We start from the raw sequence: 24,439 nt of genomic DNA, 5'->3' as shown, positions 1-24,439 counted from the left end.
ATAAGCCTCCAAACCTTGGAGGGCCTGAGATGTCCCCAGAGAGGTGGCGTCTGATACCCAACCTGACATATAGACACAGACATATAGGCACACACAGACACAAACATCCATTCCCACCCTCATGCTCTCATATGCACTTACACCACACTCAACCGACGTGGAGACAGACATAAAGAGATGCTGTATACACGATCACACTCCCCAAGCGTACTCTACCAACCGGGTCTAGGTACCCCTGTCCCTGGAGGGGGGAACTGCACCCAGACCCAGGTGGTGTTACCCTTTTCCCTGCGGTGGGGAGAAGCAGACTGCCCTGACTGGTCACTATTCTTGATCGAGATAGTCATAGTAAGAAATTATGCTCACGGCAGTTCAGCACCAGTTTACCATGTCCAAAGGAAACAACAGAAAGCAGCTGTATCTGCAGATGAGCAGCTTAACAGCAGAGGACTGTTTATTATTGTCCTCAAGAGACACAAAGCAAAGACCCGATCCTCTCATAATCTGTTAGAACTTTTTTATTATTATCTTTTAAAATGTTTATATTAATATTATTATGAAAAAAAATTCAGACTCTGATGTTAAGTAAGTTGTTCCTTCGGATCTCCTTCAGAAGAAAGTTTGGCTGGAGGCATTGCGTGCTGACTGCTCTGAGCCTCACTAAGGCAGAGAATCTGATAAAATGACCACAACATACTGTTAAGATTTCTACAATAAACTTAAACTTGTTTTGCTCCACAAGTGTGAAAAAGTTTGATCAGTTTACACAGCCAGCCTCTGTGAGTGTACAGTCTCATGATTATATGTTACCTATCAATTTCTCTGAGCAGGTATACAGTTCAACAGGGTGAAAATAAATGGACAGAATGTGCAGCCTGGTGGCAAGACAGAGACACTGAAACACAAACAATTAGGAGACCTGAGCAAAAAAGTCTGTACTGTTGCACCCAGTGTGACCCCGTGTCCTATATTGAGATTCACATCCAGCTAAACTCTCTCTTGCATCACTTTCTCCAAGGAACAGGCATGTGCTGTATTTGGACAGGATTTCATGCAAAAAAGTGTGAAACTGAATGGATGATCAGCAGATGGATGATATGTCTGTCTTGTGCACTGTAACTGATGACCTTTGGTTGTGGTTGCTTAACGGTTTTTCTTTTCTGTACATGTGGTTAACATAGGAAAAAGTTGTGTTTAAAGGTGTGGTAAAGCTTGCATCATTCCTTGCTTTGGCTTGACATTTTACAAATTCAACAAAGACTGAGAATGGTGGGAGGCTAACATTGTGGTGTTCTTTAAACTTTGACCCTACCATTGTCCACTTCTCTTGAAGATGGAAGGGCAGCTTCTCCACAATTGGATGTACTCCCCTAGCTGTGTCAAGGTAACTTAAATCAGATAAATAACCATATAGCTTTGCAGCTTGGAGTTCACACAGTAGACCTGACAGGTCACAAAGCTTCTGTGGTTCTTTACTGGAGAGCTTTTCTATTGCTTCTGGTAAGCCGTAATGTTCCTCTAGTCTCAACCATATTATCTTCAGACCGGCAGGTGGATGCTTTATGTGGACTGCTTTTAATCTCTTGGCATGTTCAGAAGACTCTGGGCCTAACCACTTCATAAGTAGGTTGATTACTTCATGGCGGTTAGAACAAGGTACCTAATAGTGCTCTGGAATGTGACTTTCCAACTAAGGTAATTTTCTGGCTTAACACAGCTAGTTTGTGTGAATGTGCAGCCAGGCCAACATCTGACCATCACCAGTCAGGTCTCTTATTCCGTGAGCAGCTGGTGGACAGATTGGATCAGAGAGCCTGTGGGTAAAGGACTGGAGTGTATTGGAATTGCACATTATGGATACAATGCATCATACAAAGATTCACTAAAGAACAAGTTCACCATCAGCTTGGATGCTTCCAGCAATACACAGCAACAGCTATTAAAAGGCCTGGGGACTGTCACAGACTGATCTGTACATATTCAGGGTTCGGTGGTGATATTCATGCTGCTTGGATCAGACAGGCTGCTGGAAAAGGACTGGAGTGGATTGCTTAGATCTACTATGATGGCAGATGTTTATATTTTATTAATTTTTTAAATCACTATTATTTAAGTTAAATAAACACAGTATAAACATAATATGATGAATCAGTTTTTCTTTTTCTTGCACACTCTACATGATCTTTTTTTCTCTCTCATGAGAGGAGTCAATGTAAAATTTCAGGTCTTCAGTCTACTTATCTGACTGCTGGGAACAGTCGACACAGTTTAACATGATGGACTGAAAGTTAGTCATCTCATGAAGTGAGAGGAAGAATATCTCACATTTGTGCATTTCTAAGGTCAGTCTAAACTATTTAACTTACAATTTGTTAGAAATTGCAATGACAGAGGTTGTGTTTGTCTGTCTGTGAGGAAGAGGAGCTGATGCGAACAACGACCTATATGAAACTATGATGGCTGAATGTGTGATAAAGAATATAAGGCAGGGAGTACATGATTAACCTCCAATGTAGATAAGAGCACACATGAGGACTCAAAGCCACCTGAGGAATTGTATTCCCAGTAAAACTAATTTTATTATCATTCAGAAAAGCCTCAGTGTTGACAAGGCAGAGTCATGGCAAATTAATCTCAATAATAATTTAACGAATTAGATCAAAATAAGACCCGAGTTGCAACAAAAAGGAAAGTTAATCCACAGTTAATACCACCAAGGCAATGACAACGTGCCAGACACAAACAGTTTGATGCTGAGTCAAGCAAAGTCACAGCTATGCCATTTGAGACACACTTATGTCTGTGGTGTGCTGTCAAATACTGTACATTTGTGTGTTCAGTAGAAATAAAGAATAACAGTGAGCAGAAAAAAAACCCAATGAGTGTATACAAAAAATTATGAAGTACAGGTAAAGCATAGTGGCCAGCACTAGTAATGTGTGAGTGACTGTCTTAATACACTGTCAGTTTTAATATGTAAATTAATTAATAATAAATATTCTATTTTTTAGAATTACAAACATAATATAATAAAATCATAAAAAACTGGCAAATTGTACATGATAATTTTCTACTTTTCTAGCTTTGACTTTGTGAAACAGCAGTATTTTTTACTGAGGAGGAGGAGTCAATGCAAAACTCCAACATTCAGTAACTTTATAAATGTTCAAGAATACGAGTCAGGGACCCAATCTCATATACCCACTGTAGATTGGACAAAAACAACTGATTCTTACAATGGCCGGACCTGTTCATTTAGTTATTTTCCTTATTCTTTTTTTTTTCGTGGCTGGTAAGGACTTGTTTTCTTTTCTTTTGTTTTGTTTTAATTTAACAACTGATATGAAGAAAAGTGATTAAACGAATAAGTTGTTAACATTTCTGTAGGTACTGAGGGTCAAACACTGACAGAGTCTGAGTCAGTGATTAAAAGGCCTGGAGACTCCCACAGACTGACCTGTACATACTCAGGGTTCAGCAGTGATATTTATGCTGCTTGGGTCAGACAGGCTGCTGGAAAAAGACCGGAATGGATTGCTTATATCAACCCTAGCAGTGGCACTGCCCACTCTCAGTCATTGAGAGGCCGCTTTACCATCTCCAGAGACAACAGCAGAAAGCAGGTGTATCTGCAGATGAACAGCTTGACAACTGAGGATTCAGCTGTTTATTATTGTGCTCGAGAGTCACAGTGACACAAGAGGAAGAAACGCTGTACAAAAACTCAGCACATCAAAGTCATAATTTGCTTTCTGCCATTAACGACTTCATCATGAAACAATGAAACAGCTTTTTTAATTAAACATTTTAAAAATGCCATAAAAACTTTGGGTTCATGTTTTTTTTATTATTTATATATTTTTCACACACACTAGTAAAAAAATTGGATGGGACTGGCTGGTGCTGACTAGTAGTGTGATCTGGTATCTTTAATTGCTAAGCCCCTCTCTCTCACCTCAGCGGAGGTGTTTAGCTGGTGTTTCTGCAACATAGTATCAGCTAAATTATGGAGGACCACAAGAGCCATGCGCATCGAAATAAAGAATTCTGTGTTTAAAAAATGACTTGTAGAATAAATTCTGCATTTGTAAAGTCATTTTTGAATTCCAATTTAAGGTGAACTGTGGTCCCCGGTCGGAGACGATGTCGGCCGGAATTCCATGGAGCCAGAACACGTGGATTGAAACCGGGCGGTTTCTAAGGCTTTGGGAAGCTTGGGCAAAGCAACAAAATGTACAGCTTTGGAAAAACGGTCAATAATTAATAGAATTACTGTGTTACCTGCAGAGAGGAAGGCCAGTGATGAAGTCGACCGCTATATGAGACCAGGGGCGACCTGGGGTTGGCAGGGGCTGACTTATTTTGGGCACACATGGAGCAGGCGGAAATATATTCACGGACATCTTTGACTACCAAGCGAATTGCTGGATAAAAGAGGCATTGCAATGGATTAGGGGGTGACATGTGAACTTAGAGGCGTGTCCCAGTGTAGTACCTGCGACCGGAGTGCGGCAGGGATGTAGAGTAGTCTGGGAGGCCCGGTTCCCGGGTCTGGGTCAGTGCGCTGCGCCTCCCGAATGGCAGATTCGATCTCCCAAGAGATGGCCCCCACGATGCAGGATGGGGGAAGGATGGGAGACTCGCATGTCACTTTCCCGGAAGCAGTAAATTGTTGTGAAAGTGTGTCTGGTTTGACGTTGCGAGACCTCGGTCTGTGAGTGATGGTGAAATGAAAGCGAGCTAAAAACAGCGCCCACCTGGCTTGACGTTCGTTGAGCCTCTTTGCAGACCGGAGGTACTCTAAATTCTTGTGATCAGTCCAGACGATGAAAGGCTGGACTTTTCCTTCTAGCCAGTCCTGCCACTCCTCCAGGGCCAGCTTGATGGCCACCAGCTCGCGGTCCCCGATGTCATAGTTTTGTTCTGCTGGGGAGAGACGGCGGGAGAAAAATGCACAGGGGTGGAGTTTACCTTTACTACGTCGAGAAAGCACAGCTCCTACCCCTTAATCAGAGGCATCCACTTCCACAATGAACTGCTGGTTAAGATCTGGTTGTGAGAGAATCAGAGCAGAGGCTTCTTCAGTTGTGTGAAGGCCTCCTGAGCTGGCCCATCCCACAGAAAGGGGAGGTGAGACAGGTTAGGGGAGCAGCAATCTTACTATAATCCCGAATGAAGCGTCGAAAAAAGTTTGCAAAGCCCAGGAACGATTGGAGTTGTTTACGATTGACTGGAACCGGCCAGTTCAGCACTGCATCCACCTTAGCAGGGTCAGCCTTAAGGTTTCCCCGTTCAATGATGTAGCCCAGGAATGACACAGTGCTGACATGGAATTCACATTTCTCAGCTTTGCCAAACAAGCGGTTTTCCAGGAGATGCTTAAGGACCTGTCTTACATGACGTTCGTGAAAATGAGCATGTCATCCAAGTAGACGAAGACAAAATACAGAGGACGTCGTTGACAAGAGCCTGAAAAACAGCTGGAGCATTAGTTAACCCAAATGGCATGACTAGATTCTTGAAGTAACCAAGATGAGTGTTGAAGGCCGTCTTCCATTCATCTCCCTCCCTTATCCTCACCAGATGATAAGCATTGCACAGGTCCAGCTTAGTAAAGATGGAGACTCTCTGAAGCAGTTCAAAGGCAGATGTTAGCAAAGGCAGTGGGTACTTGTTTCTCACATTGATCTTATTAAGACCCCGATAGTCAATACAAGGCCTTAAACTCTATCTTTCTTTTCTACAAAGAAAAACCCAGCCGTAAGAGGAGAGGAAGATGTATCTTTCCAGTGCCTCACGTTCAGGTTGAGAAATACTGTATAAACGGCTCGTAGGAAGGGGAGTGCCGGGGAGGAGGTCAATACCACAGTCATAAGGTCTGTGAGGGGGCAACAAAGATGCACGGTCTTTACTAAACACCTCCAGGAGATCATGATAGATGGGAGGGATGGAGGAGAGATCAGGAGAATCAGGGGCAGAGCCTGGATCTGAAGAACTGATAGGCGATATAGCGGCCTTTAAGCAGGTCATGTGACACCCCTCCCCCCACCCCGAAACCTTAGCTGTCTTCCAATCTAGTGTGGGATTGTGTTGTTGCAACCAAGGAAATCCTAATACCAATGGCGTGAGCGGAGCTTTAAACACAAACAAGCGCAGGGTCTTGGAATGATTGCCGGAGGGTGTTAAAGAAATAGGCTCAGTGATATGGGTGACGTCAGGGAGGCGTTGCCCATTGAGTGCCGTAACTTTAAGTCTGTGAGGAAGGAGCTCAGTTCGAATGTTTAATCGGCGGGCTAAAGCTGCATCAATAAATGTTTGCTCTGCTCCGGAGTCAATTAAGGCGCGGAGAAGTCGAACACAGTGATTTTTGTGGGGATTAAAAGGTGTGAGGGAGAATCTCTACAAGAAAGTTCGCCCACCCGTACTCCCCTCTCTACTGGCGGGCAGAGAGAATTGAGTTAAAAAGCCTGTACAGTTTTCCAATCCACCAGAAAAAGGGAATGGTCGTTCAGGAAGCGCTGGTGGTGCTGGTTGCGAAAGATTTGCGAAAGAGGAGATTGTGGGATGTACTTAGCAACGTGTTGCAGCTGGCAGCTCTCCGGAGTGAGAGCTGCCAGCTGTTGGTTGATATGCTGCAACATTTGCTCGTGCCGTACCAGTATGACTTCAGGCGAAACAGCAGGCTGATCTGGCTGTGGCACGAATTCCGAGTCCGCTGAGTCCATACTGACTGGATCGTTCTGTTACGGTCACAGGGGGGACTCAAACGCAGGACTCCTTGCTTAACCCTTTGACTGCCTGCTCAACCATTTGGTTTAGCATATTTTGAGAGACTATATATAATGAACTGGAGTACTTGGCTTAACTCAACCTTATTGAGCCATCTCTACCACTTGGTTGAGTTATGTTATCCTAAAAAAAAACACTAGATGGCACTGTGTCAGGATATGGCAGGCCTCATCTGCCACCCTCCAACCAGGAAATCAGAAAGCAAAAAATCACTCTGGACACATGGACTGTTTTGGCTAAAAATTTTAAAGGTAAGTACATTTTTCTGCAGTATAAACATGTCAGAGTCTTTACTGAACATGATTATGTCATTTGATACCAGAAAATAGCTGTAATAAATCCATAATATTTTTTTAAAAACATGCTCAACCAAACGGTTGATTTGTCAATTGATGGTAAGAGTAGCAAAACTTAGCTAATGTTTAGAACTGTTGTTTTAACATATGAAATTGACTATTTACTATTGAATATAAATAATTTAATGATCTATACATGTAAATATGACATGTTTAAATTTTTCCATGACAAATACTGTATGTTACAAAATGTTCTAATGTTTAAAGATTTACTCACTTTCTGTGATTATTTTTTAAAGTACAGTTTTAAATGACACATGGAAATCAAACCAACTATATTTCTACAATTTTTTTTTTTTAATGTTTATTAGATGGATTGCAAATCCTTTTATGGAGCAAGACAACGCACCTACCTGGCCCTTGTACCTGAAAATTCTCAGGACTCCGATGGTGAACTGAGTGATGATGACCCAATAGAGGATCCAGATTTTCAACCCAATTTTGCAGATGATAGTGATGAAAGCTGCTTTGATGTTTCCCTGGATGAAGATGCTCCTTCAACAAGTAGATCTAATAAACTTTCGCGTAAAATGAGCAAAAAAGGGAAACCTATCCTAAAAACAGTTCCCTTGGATGAAGCAGAGGATACATTAGACCCATCTTCCAAGACCCCAGCCAAGTCTACAAGATGGTACCTGCCACTCTTTGGTTACATGCTTGATCTGTCCATTGCAAATTCCTGGCTGGTCTACAAGAGGGAATGTGGACAACTAAACCAGAAACCAATCACACTCAAAAGATTCCGCATGGCAGTTGCGCATAGCTTGAAACAAGTCAACAAGCCAGCATCCAAAGTTGGCCGACCATCATTCAGCTCTCCACCACCACCAAAGAAACGATACACCCCAAGACCCTCACATCCACAGCCAGATGTGCGATATGACTGCTTTGGGCATTGGCCACTTCACTGTGACAAGCGAGGCCGATGCAATTACTGTCCAAAGGGCGTCTCAAGATGGAAATGCCAAAAATGCAATGTTTTCTTGTGCTTGAATGCCAGTCAGGAATGCTTTGCAGTGTACCACCAGAAGATCTAATCATCAAGGGGTATTGGTGAAGTTGCATGAACGGCAAAAGAAAAGAGCCAGAACTGTTTCAGTGTGTTCTCAAATTTTTCAGTGCAAAATGGCAATGGTATATAATATACCACCAGAATTTTCTGGAAAATAAAATAAAAAATGTTAGTGCTGTTCCAACACTACAGTGAAAAGTTTATGTTAACAACAGGTCAAAAGTGAATTTGTATGTTTATGAATTTTCGGTAATTGCAGATCAAGTTTTTGATCAAATTTACAATATTTTTGTGTTTTATACATTTTGTGGTTTGTTATTATAACGCCCACTGTTGAAATGGAATCCAACAATGTTTGATGTTTTACTACCACAACAAAGTGGGTCAAACACAAAATTTGGTAGTTATTGTTTTGCAAAATGAGTATAACCTTTACTTTTTTCTACCAGTTATGTCTGTAGAACTTTATGTAGTTGTACCATAGAGAGACATCTCAACCGTTTGGTAGAGGGTAATATTTAAAAAACTATAAGGTGTGTATAAATTTTTTTTTGATTGTGATCATTATTGACCTAAAGGAATAGAAAATATGAACAAATAATTTTTTCATTGTATTTTTCTTGGTGAGGCAGTCAAAGGGTTAAAGGAAGAACAGAGGGTTTTTATTTACAAACACCAGGTGAAATGTGTAACAGTGACTCAGTGCTATGTACAAGCGTGCGGGGATCAAGCTTCCAGGGAATCCACGGGGAAAAGCAGGGGAACACTCTCACTCCTCTTCAGTCTCTCTTGGCATCTCACCAGTCATTTACTCCTCTCTCGGACCAGAAACTCCGTAGGGAACAAGGGCAGGTCCAGAGGTCTGTACACAGGGAAACAAAACGTTAGCACAAGAAGCTGAAACGCGGGAACTAGACTGTAGTGTCTAAGCCAGGATTTCACTGACACAGGTCAAGCAACGATCCAGCGAAGAGCAGTGTCACTTCTTCCCTTTAGTAGAGGCCAGTTAATGAGACGCAGGTGTTGATCATCTCCCAGGTATGTAGGCCAAAGGTGGGAGCCCACAATGAACTCCGCCCAGGCAACAGGGGGAGAGAGGGAGAGAGAGAGGGAGAGGAGGAAAAAAAAGAACACAAAGCAAAACTTCTCAGGCAGATCTGTCGGACCATGACACTTTTATACTCAGCTCTCTCTTCACCACAACAGACTGGTGCAGCATCCGCTTCACTGCGGCCGCTGCACCAATCTGTCTGTCGATCTCCGGCTCCCTTCTCCCATCACTCATGAACAAGACCCTGAGATACTTAAACTCCTCCACTTGGGGCAGGAACTCATTCCTGAATCAGAGTGGGCACTCCACCCTAAGCTGTTTAAGTTCCTTAAACAGCTGTACAAAATCCAGTAGTCTTTATCCTGTCTACATGTATCTGATAATCAGTTGTATATTCTCTGAATTTTTGTACAAAATAATACACAAATTATTTGTCCCAATTTTTAGTCAGTGTAAAAATGACATATTTAAAAACATTCAACATTGTAGACTGTTGTTGCGTGAGTTATCTACTGAGGGATGTATTTTTGTTACATCATCTCCGTTTATAACCTGTAGAGTGACAAATTTCCAAAGACAAGAAGAGAGAGCAGCTAAATTGGGTCTTAATGGTAGTGCAAACAGAGGAATGGTTAGGACCACAGCGATCCACTGTGTAACTCAAAAAACTTTCAGACCGTGGTTTAAAACTCACACATGATTCAGAAAAATAAACTGCATGTAGCATAAACGCTAATCACACTTGGCAATCTTTCTTCTGTAAAAAACTTCACATCAGATTTACAGAAGAATTTATCAGAGCAGATATTAGATCAGATACTGACAGTGGCTGCTAGAATAACACTAAGAAAAGAGCAACAGTGAATAATTCATATGCTTTACACAGATGCTTAAAATATAGTAGACAAAAAAAAGCATTAAAAGTTGTTATTATTAGATAAATACAGGCCAACCCACATCCACAGCGCTGGGATCAGCAGCCCATGTGATACCAAAAATGCAAAATGTTAGCTTTTAAAACTGGTTGCATTTTAGTCTATTATTACAAGATTTGAGAACTAAAATCTTTGGCAAATTGATAAGAAAATATGGATGTGGTGCACATGCAAACTGATATGAGAAATTTAAATGTGCACTTTGTTTCTCTTACTGGCATAACCACACCTCACACCTGCTGTTTGTGATGCTCCGTTGCTCTTTGCATTCTTTCACTTCTGTGTTTTGGTACTTTTTTGAGACCTGGTTGTTACTCAATGCTTCCGCTTGCTGCTTGCCCTGATCACTCTGTCTTATCATGCATAACAACTGTGCAACAGACTTCCTGCCATATTTTCGCCTTGCTGAACAACACTAAACAATGTAAAAGTACAACTCTAACATAACTTAATGACAACTGAAATTGAAGAGTTCTGCATTTACCAGAATCTGAAGGTATGTATAACTTAGATAAGATTAATGTTTTTCCTTGTTGTGTTCACACATGATATTTATAATGAGTTATGTAAATCAAACTAATCTCTTCTTTATTTCAGTGCCATGGATTGTGTCGCCAAACATCACATTGTACCCAGTCTCAGAAGGGGAATTTGGAATCTCACCAGTAAGGCTCATCTGCTAAATGGCTTTTTTCCAGACAACCTGGCTTTGGAGTGGTTTTAGGACAAATCACCACTGAGTCAAAACAGGAAGCCAAGCAGAACGAAGCTAGAAAGTGAAGGGACAGAGCAGAAAACCTTCAGCCTGAGCAGCAAACTCTCAGTGTGGGGACAAGGATCAACTTTTACCTGCAAAGCTAATCACAATTATACTGAATATAAGAAGACAATAAGCATTTGTCACAGTGAGTATGTACAGCTACTGTCTCAAAGCCCATATTCAACATGAACATTTGCAGGAATATGTAAAGCTAATTAAAAACAGTCTTAAGATAAAGCTTATTAATTAGCATGTTTTTCTTTAATTCCACAGAAATTCACCTGTCATTCATGTGGAGATTCCCAAGTTTAAGACTTTAGCGTCAGACTCTAATGTGCAAGGAACATGTTGGGTCCACACTAATTTTGATGCCATGATCTCCTGGCTGATTAATGGAGCGCCACAAACAGCTAATAAGAGTAAAACACAACTCTTATTATAAGTATAAAAAAGATTTTGAGTTGGCGGAAGCAAGTAAAGCATTTAACATGCAGAGGAGAGCAAACGTGTGTCACATCTGCTGAGAAGACTATAAATATTGCAGGTAAGATGATATTAAGATTACAGGAAATTCAGGCATCTTATGACCAAAGAGGACCTAAATAATATTTTTGCTTTTTTTTTTTAATTGTCCTCCAGTTCAAACTCCATAGAAATCAGGATCTTGCCCAGATCTGCTGAAGGGAAAAACTGTCCTCATGTGACCTCTACATCACCTTACAAGTCAATGGTGATTAAAGTAAAAAAAAAAAAAAAAAAAAGATTTTCCTGAAGGCTGAAGGCGCTGGCCTCCTTTTAATCAGTAGTTAATTCACAGTCCCTCAGATGTACTGGAAAAAAGACAGAAAGTTTACCTGCAAAGTCAATAAGTTTATAGTCAAACTCTACCAGCTATATTTTTGGTAACAAGCTACTCTTGCTTCCCTTTTAGGCAGCTGATTTAACTTTGTTGATTTATACTTTAATAGTTTCTGTTAAATAGATTAATTGATGCCCTGATTTGTTTCACTTTAGTGGAGCTTCTTCTGGTCCAAAGTACTAAAAATCAAGAATGTGGGATACTGTTTTCCGTGATTTGAACAGCCCAGCGCGCGCTCCCGACACAGGGAAAACCAATTCTGCAGGGGAGACCTACCTTGGCACTTGTGCAGGTGAAACCAAAGGGAAGATATGCTTCACCCTCATTGTTTTTTTTTATCATCACCACCTTATATGGTATCATAGTTACATTGATTAAGATAAGTGCCTGTCATTTGATTGTTTAAAAGTAAGATTCCAGTCCAATTTTTAAATTATACTGGGCATTTTTACTATAATAATAATAATAATAATAATAATAATAATAATAATAATAATAATAATAATAATAAACACCATGTTTATCCTTCAGAAAATTGCTTCGTGCTCCAAGATATTGTAATTCTCAGATTTTCCACAAGAGTGAGACAAAGCTCCATGTGCAGAAGCAGCAATATAGTTTCCACCTCTATGTAAAAAAACTACTCATGTAGTGATTTCAAGATGCCGATAAATGTGTTAGTATGCCAGTGGTGTTATGAAGAGGTGCAGTCATTTGAAAGCACAAAGACTGTTGTTGTAACTCTTCTTCTTTGCAAACATATGTAGTGTCCTTGTAAATCTGTACACTCCCTGTCTTTGAATGAAATGCATTTGTGTACTTTGGGGGTTTAGAGGAATTCACAACTGGCAGGGAGAGCACTAAACACACTAAAGCTTACTATTGGCAACCTCTGAAGTGATCTGTTGTGCATTCAGACTATCCCATATTTTCACGTTAACAAAAACACATTTATTAACATTGGAAATATCAGTATTTAATACACTACCAGGACACACCTTCTCATTTATTATTCACATTGTAGATTCTCACTGAAGGCATCATAACTATGAATGAACACATATGAATGACCTGACGTCCTGCCTCGTCCTTGCCGTAGCATTTGTGCTGTACCTCATCGATTGCTTTTTTGCTTCCCCCGAGTTCCTGTGCTGCTCACTATTTCACCATGTACCAGGACACACTGATTGATGGTGAGTTAATGATACTTAACATTTTATCTGTCTCACTCGTTCCTCTCTGTTATCATCTCATCAAATGTTACAGGTCAGAGTATGGAGTCCATTCCTTCCAGTCAGAGAAAAGGCCTGGGGAGACTCTCAGTTTCTCCTGTAGAGGATCAGGCTTCAGTTTTCATTGCTGTGTTATCTGGTCTTATCTGATCTGGGACAGAGAACCTGCAGGAAAACCACTGGAATTGATTGTGAGCGGCTTTTTCAACTTCCAGCAGAAATAGTTATGCAAGCAGCTTGAGAGGACGTGTAGAAATCAGCAGAGATGACAGCAACAGCATGGTGTATTTGATTTGGTTTGATTCCAATTTGAGGCCAGAGGATTCTGCTATTTATTACTGTGCCAAAGAGAAACACAGTGGTTAAAGCAGCTGAAGAGGCTTTACAAAAACAGCCTGCCATCTACTTTTAGAAGATCCCAAAGGAAGCAGTTGTTCCTCAAAAACAGGGACACCGGCTGATGAGATAATTGTAAGAAATTTCTTTAATAAAAGAGATGATAATGGTAATAAGAAACATTATTTAGAAAAAAAGCAAATATTGAAAATAATGGACATGGATAAAAAAAAAAAAGATTGCCACCTATCAGACATTTATTAAAACAACAGAAGCTCCCATGCTATCACCTTGAGTACCAACCTGTTGTCTGTAGCTCTGATGCTGCTGGATCCTGTGACTCTCACTGAAGTCGAGACACTAACAGCAAGATCACAGCACATTAAGTGTTACTGTTATTACAGTGATATTCAATGTTTTTTCAAAAACATTTAAATGTGAAAAGTTGTCACAGCTTGCCTCGTTTTTTGTTTTTTTTCTTTTCTTTTTCTTTTCTCTTTTTTCTTTTTTTCAGCAGTGTTTCCCAAATATTACAGTAAAGACGTCATCATCATCACCATCACATCATCATCTACGATCAGTTACGCAGCTGTGTAGAGCTCCTTCCCAAAACCATCATTATGGACCCTTTGTTTATGTCAAGAAAGGCTTTGCTGATCGACAGAATTACACAATAAACCATCAAGAAAGTGATAAGATGAACACCGAGTGCTACATGTCTATAATAAAACAAATGGACTGATGATGAACCGAATTATGATCCTCTGATTTAATCATTCAGTCATTTTAATTAATTGGCTATCGCTACAACCATCATTAAGCCCAACAGATAATACCTACTTAAGTGCGTCTTCTGGTTGACGTGGGTGTCGCATTATCTTTTTTTCCTACCTGCTGAATCACAGTGGCAGATTGTTAAGACAGAGCTCGCGGTCCTCAGTACTTAATTACAACGTGATACTCCAGGTTTGTGCTGCAGACAGAAAGTCAGCACAGCGTCTGCTGCTTCACGTTGTCTGTATGGAGGAGAGTAATTGTGAACAAAGTGCCAGGGGGCTGAACTCTATCAAATTTATTGACTGCCTCTCACTGTTGCATGACAATAACCCTTCTCTGGAGTAACCCACCTGCCCGCCCTCAGTGCTCTGCTGGCAGTTCTAGAGGTTAAGGCCACAACAAACCACTGATTTACTGGGCCCCAGAACAAATGCAAGCACCAAGGGGGTTTCAAAGTAGCCTGCAATATTCGATTTCTTCTGCCTCCCCGTTCCAGGCCACTGACTTTTCAGAATAAGCAGATATTCTCTAACCTCAAGGCTAAAAGCAAGGCATATAAAGTCAGCCGACTACAAGAGCCTTTAATGAGCAGATATACTGTTTGTTAGGTAAATTTCCCGGATATTTTGTTTCACTTGTGCCAGCTTCGGGCAGAAATCTCTCAACTTGTTCCTGCTGTAGCAAACGGTCTCTCCAGGGCTTATCAGGCGGGTGCAGATGAGGAGCACTGTGGTCTGGAGAAGGTTCTAATCTGTCTTCTCTACTGTGCTGAAGCAGATACATGCTGTGGGTTTGTGTATGATGTGTTGGGAGAGATGTGTGTATATGAGGACTACTTAAAGGGACGCCAACAGAACGTACGAGTTGGAGAGAAAGGATCTAGCCACGACACAGTCAGCAAAACTAGTTTTCATCAAAAGGCTTTCCTTTCTGTCACATATGGGCTGTTTTAGTGTTGGCAAATATTACTGTCATTTCAGAGTGGATTAAAAAAGCACCTCCTATTTCAACTTTTTCTTTGGCAATGTAAGCAGTTTTACCTTTTTATGAGTCAAATAAGGTAGAATTGGAGAAGCTGTCTCAGCTTGCCTTGTTAAATGTGCACTCACTAAATGTGCAACTCACTGAATACTGAAAACAACAGAACTGAAAAAAAGGGAACTTTTTTGGCACGGGTCTAACTGTATATCTTTGTGATTTTAGAATAAGATTTGAAATGTCAGTTTTATCTTTTATTTCCTGTTTATGTTTATTTTCTGTTTTTCTGTTTATTTTTTGAATACAAGAAATCAATTAAAGAATGTCTGAACTGATTTGACAAAACCACTTTTTTTTTTTTTTTACAATTCTTTATATCTCTTCAGATCTCTTATAATCTGTCAGCATCCATCTATATGCAAAGCAAACCACCTGATAGTCGACTATAAAGACTTGAAATCATGCCACCTGTTAAAACAGAAGAAGAAAGGTTCCCATCAGATTATCTTGAGTACCAAAATGTTCTCTGTGTCTCTGCTGCTCCTGCTGGCTGCTGGATCCTGTGAGTCTCACTGAAAAAAAAATCACTGACAGAATGATCACAGCATACTGACTGTTACTGTTAAATAAAACATGTTTTCTCCACAGGTGTGAAGTGTGAACAGCTGACACAGCCAGAGTTTGTGACTGTGCAGCCAGGTCAGCGTCTGACCATCACCTGTCAGGTCTCTTATTCTCTAAGCAGCTGGAGGACAGCTTGGATCAGACAGCCTGCAGGGAAAGGACTGGAGTGGATTGGAGGTGCACATTATGGACACAACACATACTACAAAGATTCACTAAAGAACAAATTCACCATCAACTTAGACACTTCAAGCAAGACAGTGACTCTAAATGGACAGAATATGCAGCCTGGAGACACTGCTGTGTATTACTGTGCCAGAGGGTCACAGTAATACAAAACATCAGTGGAGCTGAACACAAACCCCTCAGAGCTTCAACATGTGTAACATCCTCCACCAGTACAGGAGCCCCCAGACTACAAAACACTGTTATCTGCTGCATGTCGCTGTTTAGCACTGGAGATTGCCATGATAATATATATTTTTTGAAGTTATAGTTATGAATAAAGTTTTACATTTTCAACCTTAGTAACTTGCTCAATTTGACATTTTTTTTCTGTAATTAAGTGACAATAATATATTTTGATACTCATTTATATGATAAGTTTTTCCAGCTAAACCTTTGTGTAAAACCACCTGTAATGAAGGTTAGAATTTGTTGGTTTTCATTATTTGCAAAACTAAAATAATACAAATATGTAATGATCACTAAGCAGGCAGGACTCATGCTAAAGTTCACTGAATTTATTTAAAGTGAATTAAAATACAAACTAAAGCTTGGCCCTAATGAAGGTCCCAGTAGGACAGGGCTGACTTTTCCACAAATCCACACTGATACAGATTCTCTCATAAAAACGCCAAATAGCTCTCCTCTCCTTAGCAGAAATTTTGAGGAGGACAAAGGTCTAGGAGCCAAGTTTTGCTAACCGATGCAATGCAATGATCCAGCAAAGACTGATGATCTGATGTTACATCAAGTAGTGGCTGCAGAGAAGTACATGAGGGACAGGTGTGTGCACGGATAACCTGAGATGTGTCCCGCCTCCACACAAAAGCAGCACAAAGGATAGAAAGAGAGAAAATAGAGCGAACTGAGGTCAAAGCAATATTCATCAAATATGCACATTATCTAAGTCATCACAGGGGTACATGTGAGAAGCCTACTGTTTATTGTTTAAGATAAGATAAGATAAAATAAGACTTTATTTATCCCACAACGGGGAAATTTTTGCGTCACCTCAGCTCAGGTACATATATCAGATGGAAATAGAAAAATACAAATACGTACAATCAATGAAAAAAAGTAAGATAATACACTATATACAATGGTAGCATACACAGTATGTGATTATGGATATGGTTGGAAATATGGAAGACATAAACTATATAGCTTGATATAGCTATTGTACCACTACTATTCCTATTTATAGACATGTACACATACACATGTATACACTAAATATACATATGTATACATATACATACATATATACCTGCACATGTCCATACACATGGAAGGTCCATTATGCATGAAGTGGTGACCGTGGATATTCACAGTGTCCAGTGACTTATGACATCGTGATTGAGGAGTTATAGAGTCTAACTGCTGTTGGGATGAATGATCTGCGAAAGCGCTCCTTCCTGCAGCGAGGGTGTTTCAGTCTCTGACTAAAGGAGCTGCTCAGCCCACTCACATACTCATGCAGTGGGTGATGTGGGTTGTTCATGATGGATGTCAGCTTTACTAACATCCTCCCCTCACCAAAGTTTAGTCAAAGTTTTACAAATAAAAACATGTTTTTAATTTTATTTAAAAAAACTATAAAATATACAGTAAAATTATATCTGTCACTTCCCATATATTTGTCCTCCCAATGATATCCTGATATTAATCTTCAGGCTTTGCAGTTTGCATGTTTTCTCTGTTTCAATCATCAGAAAAGATGCAAAAGTTAATGACCCTGTGTTTCTGGCTGCCTGGAAATTAGGTTGGGTACTCTGGCTTTTTAAAAGAAATCTTAAGGGCACTTCAGATACAATGTGACGACAGCACTGTTGTGCCCAGAAACCCATTATGTCCAGTGGCTTGCTCCTCATCATTCTACTTATCCTAGTAGAAAAAAGGAATGACAGGGACTGGCTGAAGATCATAGCAGAAAAAACCCCAAAATAAATTATGTACTACATGCTGAACAGGGCAGCCAGCGCAACAAACATTTCAGGTCATTTACTCAAACTAGCAGTCTGGGCAGCACGCTCTACTTTTTATATAAAGCTATTATAACATATCATTCTATTCATCTGTTAGTAGCTAAAAATATTTACTAAGTTCTTTATATACGGCTGAGTTTACTTTGTAGGAGGAGTCTATGTAAAACTGATACCTTCAGCAGATTTATATATCTTGGTTCTCAATCTACCAGAGACACTGCAGACTAGACAAAGACATTTGACCTTAACAATGATCAGAAAAGTTTATTTTGCTATTTTACTGATTTTGTTTTTTTTTCTTGACTGGTAAGGACGTTTTTACATTTGTTGTTATGAAGTAAACTTTTTGGAATAATAAGCCATTAACATTTCTGTAGGTTCTGAGGGTCAAACACTGACTGAGTCTGAATCAGCGATTAAAAGGCCTGGAGACTCCCACAGACTGACCTGTACATACTCAGGGTTCAGTGGTGATTATAGTAATGCTTGGATCAGACAGGCTGCTGGAAAAGGACTGGAGTGGATTGCTTGGATGAGCAGTGGCAGCAGCAGCTGGTACTCTCGGTCATTCAGAGGCCGCTTTACCATCTCCAGAGACAACAGCAGAAAGCAGGTGTATCTGCAGATGAACAGCTTGACGATTGAAGATTCAGCTGTTTATTATTGTGCTCGAGAGTCACAGTGACACAAGAGGAAGAAATGCTCTACAAAAAGTCAGCCCATCAAAAGATGGAACAATTTGTTGCCAGCTGTTTTTCCCCTTAAAGTTACAGAAATTACAGTTAAGTTATCGAAAGATGTAATAACACTGCCTCAATGGGAAATGCTTTTATGATGTCTTGTCTTAATTAAATTTTTTATCAATTAAAAAAAACAAAGACAAAGACATATTAAAATCTAAATTTCTGTTTTAAATAATTGTCTTTTAATTATGCCCAAACCAATACTACAGTAGAACCACAAGGCCATTCATTCTCTCTTATAATCGGTCATTGTCCTTCTGTACAGAAAGCAAAGCTCCTCACACACTGATATAAAGATTAATATCAGCCTGGTGCAGGAGAAAATGAGAAGTTTTGGGCTATCACCCTCAGTACAAGTTCTCTGTAGCTCTGATGGCGCTGTTGGATCCAAAGAGTCTCACTGAGGCAATGACAGTATGATAAAAATACATGGTTTTATTGTATTGTTTTATTATATTAGGGATCCTGCAGGGACAGAACTGGATTGATAATACAAATTATACTGCACAAGGACAAGTTGACTATCATCTTAGACACTTCAACCAGGACGTGTATTACTGTGCCAGAGAGTCACACTAATACAAACCATCAGTATAGCTGAATGAAAAATCCCTCAGAGCCTCAACACTGGTAAGTGTTAATAACTCAATAGGTCAGTCATGACAAAACAAGAAAATGTCCATAATTAAGTCACAATAATTTATGACAATGACAAAAAATAATTCAATGTCACATCCCTAATCAAATTCCCACTCCCTCACTGTGATATCCTGATACAAATCTTCATGCAGTTTATAGCAGCACAAAACATCCAAACTCCACTTGTTGCTTGCAGGTTAATCCATATTTCTATTTCATCCTGTCCCTTGTAATCTGTATTAAAAATGAGCTTCCTCACAGACACATATAAGAACTTGACATGGTGAATTTTGTTGAACCAGAACAAGAGAAGCTTCCAGAAGATCACTTTCAGCACCAACATGTTCTCTGTAGCTCTGCTGCTGGATCCTGTGAGTCTCACTGAAAAGAAACACTGACATCATGGATGCTACGCACTGTTACTGTCGTGGTCTGGGTGGTTTTCCACAGCATCAGCTCCTCCCCACTGGGTGGAGTCTTTGTTGTTCCTCACCTGATGGCAATCATACCAGCAGTATTTATGACCGGCGCACTCAACTGGTCGTCGCCAGATTATCTGCCAACTTTACCTCGGAACCCCACCTACCAAGCTCTCCTGGATACCAGTTTGCTGCCGCCGGAAATCACTCTCCGTGTCGGAGCTGCCACTCTTTCCTGCCTGCCTCCCTGCATTGCATGCAGCACCCACCTGGACCTCTCCTGCCTCCCCTCTCCACGCAACCCTCACCTGCAAGTTTTGCCCTGGCCCGCCACAGTTTCCCCTGCCCAGTACCTGCACTCCATATCCCTGCCATCTAGTTATCATCACAGTATTTTCTCTCGCCTCAGACATCTAGTTTATGTTCATTGATTCTAGTCTGCACTTTCTGTTAGCTTTTGAACATTGTAAAATAAAATCTCGTTTCGTTACACTTCACCCCTGGCCTCCGGTTTTGAATCTGCACTTGAGTTCATTCCATTTCCACGGGCCACTGCGCCTGACAGTATAATCTGGCCAGTGTATGGACTCAGCGGATCAAATCCGGACAGCCGTCTCAAAACAGGGCGCCATTCTTGGCTCTCACGAGGACGCGCTCCAGTTTCTCCTGGCGAAGGTTAACTTACTCACCGACGAGCAAGAGAAGATGCAGTCCGCGGTTCAGACCCTGCAGTCAGCCACTGCCCCGGAGCCCGAACCCGTTCCCGGTACGTCGGCATCGGTATCCGCGCCGCCGCCGCCTCAGCCCGCTGCGGATCCTGAGCCCCTGCAGACGCCGATGTTCCGCGATGCCGCCTCCCCGGAGCCGGAACCTTTTTCTGGCGGCCGGGAAGGATGTAGCGGTTTCCTCCTTCAGTGCGAGCTAGCATTCGGGCGCTCACCCCGCTCGTTTGTTTCTGAAACCGTGCGGATTTCGTATTTAGTCGGGAAACTGCGCGAGCGCGCCCTTACATGGGCAGAGGCGTATTTAGCTAGACATCCGTTACCGACTTGTCGTTATGACGATTTTCTGAGTGAGTTTAAGAAAACTTTCGCTCGCCCGACCTCTGAACGCAGTTCGGCGCGGAAGCTGTTGCATCTTCGTCAGGGACGGCGGAGCATTGCGGACTTCCTGATCGATTTCCGCATCGCCGCCGCTGAGGCGGGCTGGTCTGATCAGGCTCTGCATGGGGTGTATTTTCACTCTCTCAATGATGAGATGAAGGACCACCTGGCCTCCCGGGACGAGCCCGCTAATTTCGAGGAGCTGGTTTCCCTCACGCTTCGCATCGACAGCAGGTTGCGGGAGCGAGAGTGGGAGAGGGACTACAGTTCCCGTCGGCCTTTGCGGCGGTCATCTCCGGTCGTTTCTCACCCGCCACCGCTTCCGGTTCAGCCGTCCGCTCCCATTACTGGCACAGGGGGTGGTGAACCGGAACCGGAACCCATGCAGATCGGGCGTTACCAGCTGACGGTGGAAGAGAGAGAGAGGCGCCGCCGTTCACACTCTTGCTTTTATTGTGGCTCCGGTGAGCATTTGATTTCTTCCTGCCCTCGGAAGGGAAAAGAGACCGCCCGCCGGTAGATCCGGGGGTACGGGTGGGCGGTACCAGGGTTAACGCTAAGCCCCGATTTTTGCTTTCTGTGACACTCTTACTCGGTCAGGGAGCCCACGTCTCATCAGCGCTGGTTGATTCAGGGGCCGAGCAGAGTTTGATTGACAGGGGATTTGCTGAACAGCTTCAGATCCCTCTTTTTGAGTTAAATCCGTCCATTCCAGTTAGGGCATTAAACGATCAGGTTTTTTCTCACATTACTCATCGCACTGCACCGGTTACCCTGATCACTTCCGGCAACCACAGAGAAACACTGATCTTTTACACCTCACAATCCCCTGACACGCCCATCATTTTAGGTTTCCCATGGCTAAGGCATCATAATCCTCACCTGGATTGGGTGGGACAGAGGGTCGTGAGTTGGAGCCCATATTGTCACGCTAACTGTCTCGTCTCAGCTGCCCCACCAGGGGCCACCGAGCCCTCTAGCAAGGAGAACCGCACCCCTGACCTCTCTGCGGTCCCCCCCGAATACCATGACATATCCGAAGTTTTTAATAAAGACAAGGCACTGTCCCTGCCACCCCATCGCCCTTACGATTGTGCCATTACCCTGTTTTCCGGCTCCACGTTGCCTTCCAGTCGCCTCTACAACTTGTCACGCCCTGAACGGGCTGCCATGGAAGAATACATCAGAGACTCACTGGCGGCTGGACTCATCAGACCTTCAACTTCCCCCGTGGGTGCTGGCTTCTTCTTCGTGGGTAAGAAAGATGGCACACTCCGTCCATGCATCGATTTTCGGCCCCTTAATGACATCACAGTTAAAAACAAATACCCATTACCGCTCATCAGCTCCGCTTTTGAGCCCCTCCATGGGGCCACCATTTTTACCAAACTGGATCTCAGGAACGCATATCACCTAGTCAGAATCAGGGAGGGGGATGAGTGGAAAACAGCGTTTAACACACACTTAGGACATTTCGAGTATCTAGTCATGCCATTTGGCCTCACTAACGCACCTGCAGTTTTTCAAACCCTAGTGAATGATGTCCTCAGGGATTTTCTGGACCGTTTTGTCTTCGTTTACCTCGATGACATCCTGATTTTTTCCAAAGACCTCAAGGAACACAGAGTCCATGTCCGGACCGTACTCCAGCGGTTGTTGGAGAACAAGTTATACGTCAAAGCCGAGAAATGCGAATTCCACTCACCGTCTGTGTCATTTCTGGGTTACGTTCTTGCAGGGGGGCAGGTGAAGACAGATCCGGCTAAAGTGAAGGCAGTAGCGGAGTGGCCACTACCAACCTCACGAAAACACTTACAGGGGTTTTTGGGCTTCGCGAACTTCTACCGCCGCTTCATCAGGAATTACAGTCAGGTAGCCGCTCCCCTAACTCGTCTAACTTCCTCTAAGCTGCCTTACCATTGGAATCCGGAGGCCGACGCCGCCTTCTGCCGGTTGAAAGAACTGTTTACCTCTGCGCCGGTCTTAATCCATCCTGATCATAGTAAACCCTTCATCGTGGAAGTAGACGCGTCAGGCGTTGGGGTCGGGGCGGTGTTGTCCCAGCGTTCAGGTCCATCTGCTAAGCTTCGGCCCTGCGCCTTTTTCTCCCGCCGCCTCTCACCTGCGGAGAGGAATTATGACGTTGGAGACAGGGAGCTGCTTGCTGTAAAGCTGGCGCTGGAGGAATGGCGGCATTTACTTGAGGGAGCAGAGCATCCATTCACCATTTGGACTGATCATAAGAACTTAACCTACTTACGCACAGCCAAAAGGCTCAACTCACGTCAAGCTCGATGGTCCCTGTTCTTTACTCGATTTAACTTTTCCATCTCTTACCGACCAGGCACCCGCAACACTAAGCCGGATGCCCTGTCCCGCCAGTTCGACCCTGTGTGTGACCCGTCTGATGCACCCACCGTCCTGCCAGCAGGAGTCAGGATCGGTTCTGTCGCCTGGGACGTGGAGGAGGACATCCGCCGTGCGCTGGAGACGGAGCCAGACCCCGGCACGGGCCCTCCGAACCGACGCTATGTCCCCACCGGGGCTCGCCCTAAGGTGATCGATTGGGTCCACAAGGGCAAATTTGCGTGCCATCCGGGTGGGGGGAGGACAGGCTCACTCCTTAAAAGGTATTTCTGGTGGGAGACTATCGATAAAGACGTCAAAGAATATGTAGCTGCCTGTCCTGTCTGCGCACGCAACAAAACGAGCTCACTACGCCCAGCTGGACTTTTGCAACCCCTCACTATACCGCATCGCCCCTGGTCTCACATTGCATTGGATTTCGTCACTGGCCTTCCCGCCTCCTCGGGTAAAACCACCATACTCACAGTAGTAGACAGATTCTCTAAAGCTGCGCACTTCGTCGCCCTAAACAAACTCCCCACCGCAACAGAGACCGCCAGGATTATGACCGAGCAGATCTTCAGACTCCACGGCATACCTCTCGAGATCGTGTCGGATAGGGGCCCTCAGTTCATTTCACGGGTATGGAGGTCGTTCTGTACCGCTCTCGGGGCAAAACCCTGCTTGAGCTCAGGATTTCATCCTCAGACGAATGGGCAGGCCGAACGGCTCAACCAGGAACTGGAGGCCACCCTCCGTTGTGTCGCTGCCTCCAACCCCGCCTCATGGTCCTCGTTGCTGCCGTGGGCAGAATACGCTCACAATTCGCTTACGTCGTCTGCTACTGGCCTCTCGCCTTTCGAAGCCTCCATAGGTTACCAGCCGCCTCTCTTCCCCGACCAGGAGGCCGACCTCGAGGTTCCCTCGGTCCAACACCATCTCAGACGTTGTCAGCGGGCGTGGAGGTTGACCCGTCGGTCGTTGTGCCGGTCCGTTGCTCGCCAGTCCCTGTACGCGGACCGTCGCCGCAGGGCAGCCCCTGCCTACTCCCCTGGGCAGAAGGTGTGGTTGTCTGCTAAGGACGTTCCCCTCAAGGTGGCGTCTCGTAAGCTGGCCCCGCGTTTCATTGGACCCTTCGTGGTGGAGCGGGTCCTCAGCCCTTCTGCGCTGCGGTTGAAGCTGCCTTCCTCACTGCGCATTCACCCGACCTTCCACGTCTCCCAGGTCAAGCCGGTGGTCGTGAGTCCGTTGTGCCCTCCTTCCGCTCCCC

General features: G+C 43.2%; 1 long non-coding RNA gene and 1 pseudogene across 4 annotated transcripts; both read left to right on the top strand.

Moving 5' to 3' along the window:
- The first annotated feature begins 10,308 nt into the window (after positions 1-10,308).
- Positions 10,309-15,420, top strand: LOC113020978 (uncharacterized). Of its 4 annotated transcripts, none has more exons than XR_013908557.1 (6): positions 10,318-10,639; positions 10,741-11,048; positions 11,177-11,447; positions 11,543-11,805; positions 11,918-12,054; positions 13,029-15,420. It is a non-coding gene; the product is annotated as an uncharacterized LOC113020978 (long non-coding RNA). The 4 variants fall into 4 exon arrangements; XR_003272251.2 differs by having other exon boundaries at positions 10,320-10,639; positions 11,543-11,633; XR_013908558.1 differs by having other exon boundaries at positions 10,309-10,639; positions 10,741-11,052; positions 11,543-12,054.
- A 184-nt stretch (positions 15,421-15,604) lies between these two features.
- Positions 15,605-16,041, top strand: LOC113020965 (Ig heavy chain V region 5A pseudogene; annotated as a pseudogene).
- The last annotated feature ends 8,398 nt before the right edge of the window (positions 16,042-24,439 follow it).

The sequence above is a fragment of the Astatotilapia calliptera genome, chromosome 4 (genome assembly GCF_964374335.1).
Source record: "Astatotilapia calliptera chromosome 4, fAstCal68.1, whole genome shotgun sequence".
NCBI lineage: Eukaryota > Metazoa > Chordata > Actinopteri > Cichliformes > Cichlidae > Astatotilapia > Astatotilapia calliptera.
Note: the sequence above shows the minus strand (reverse complement) of the source record. Positions and strands in the feature narration are given on the sequence as shown.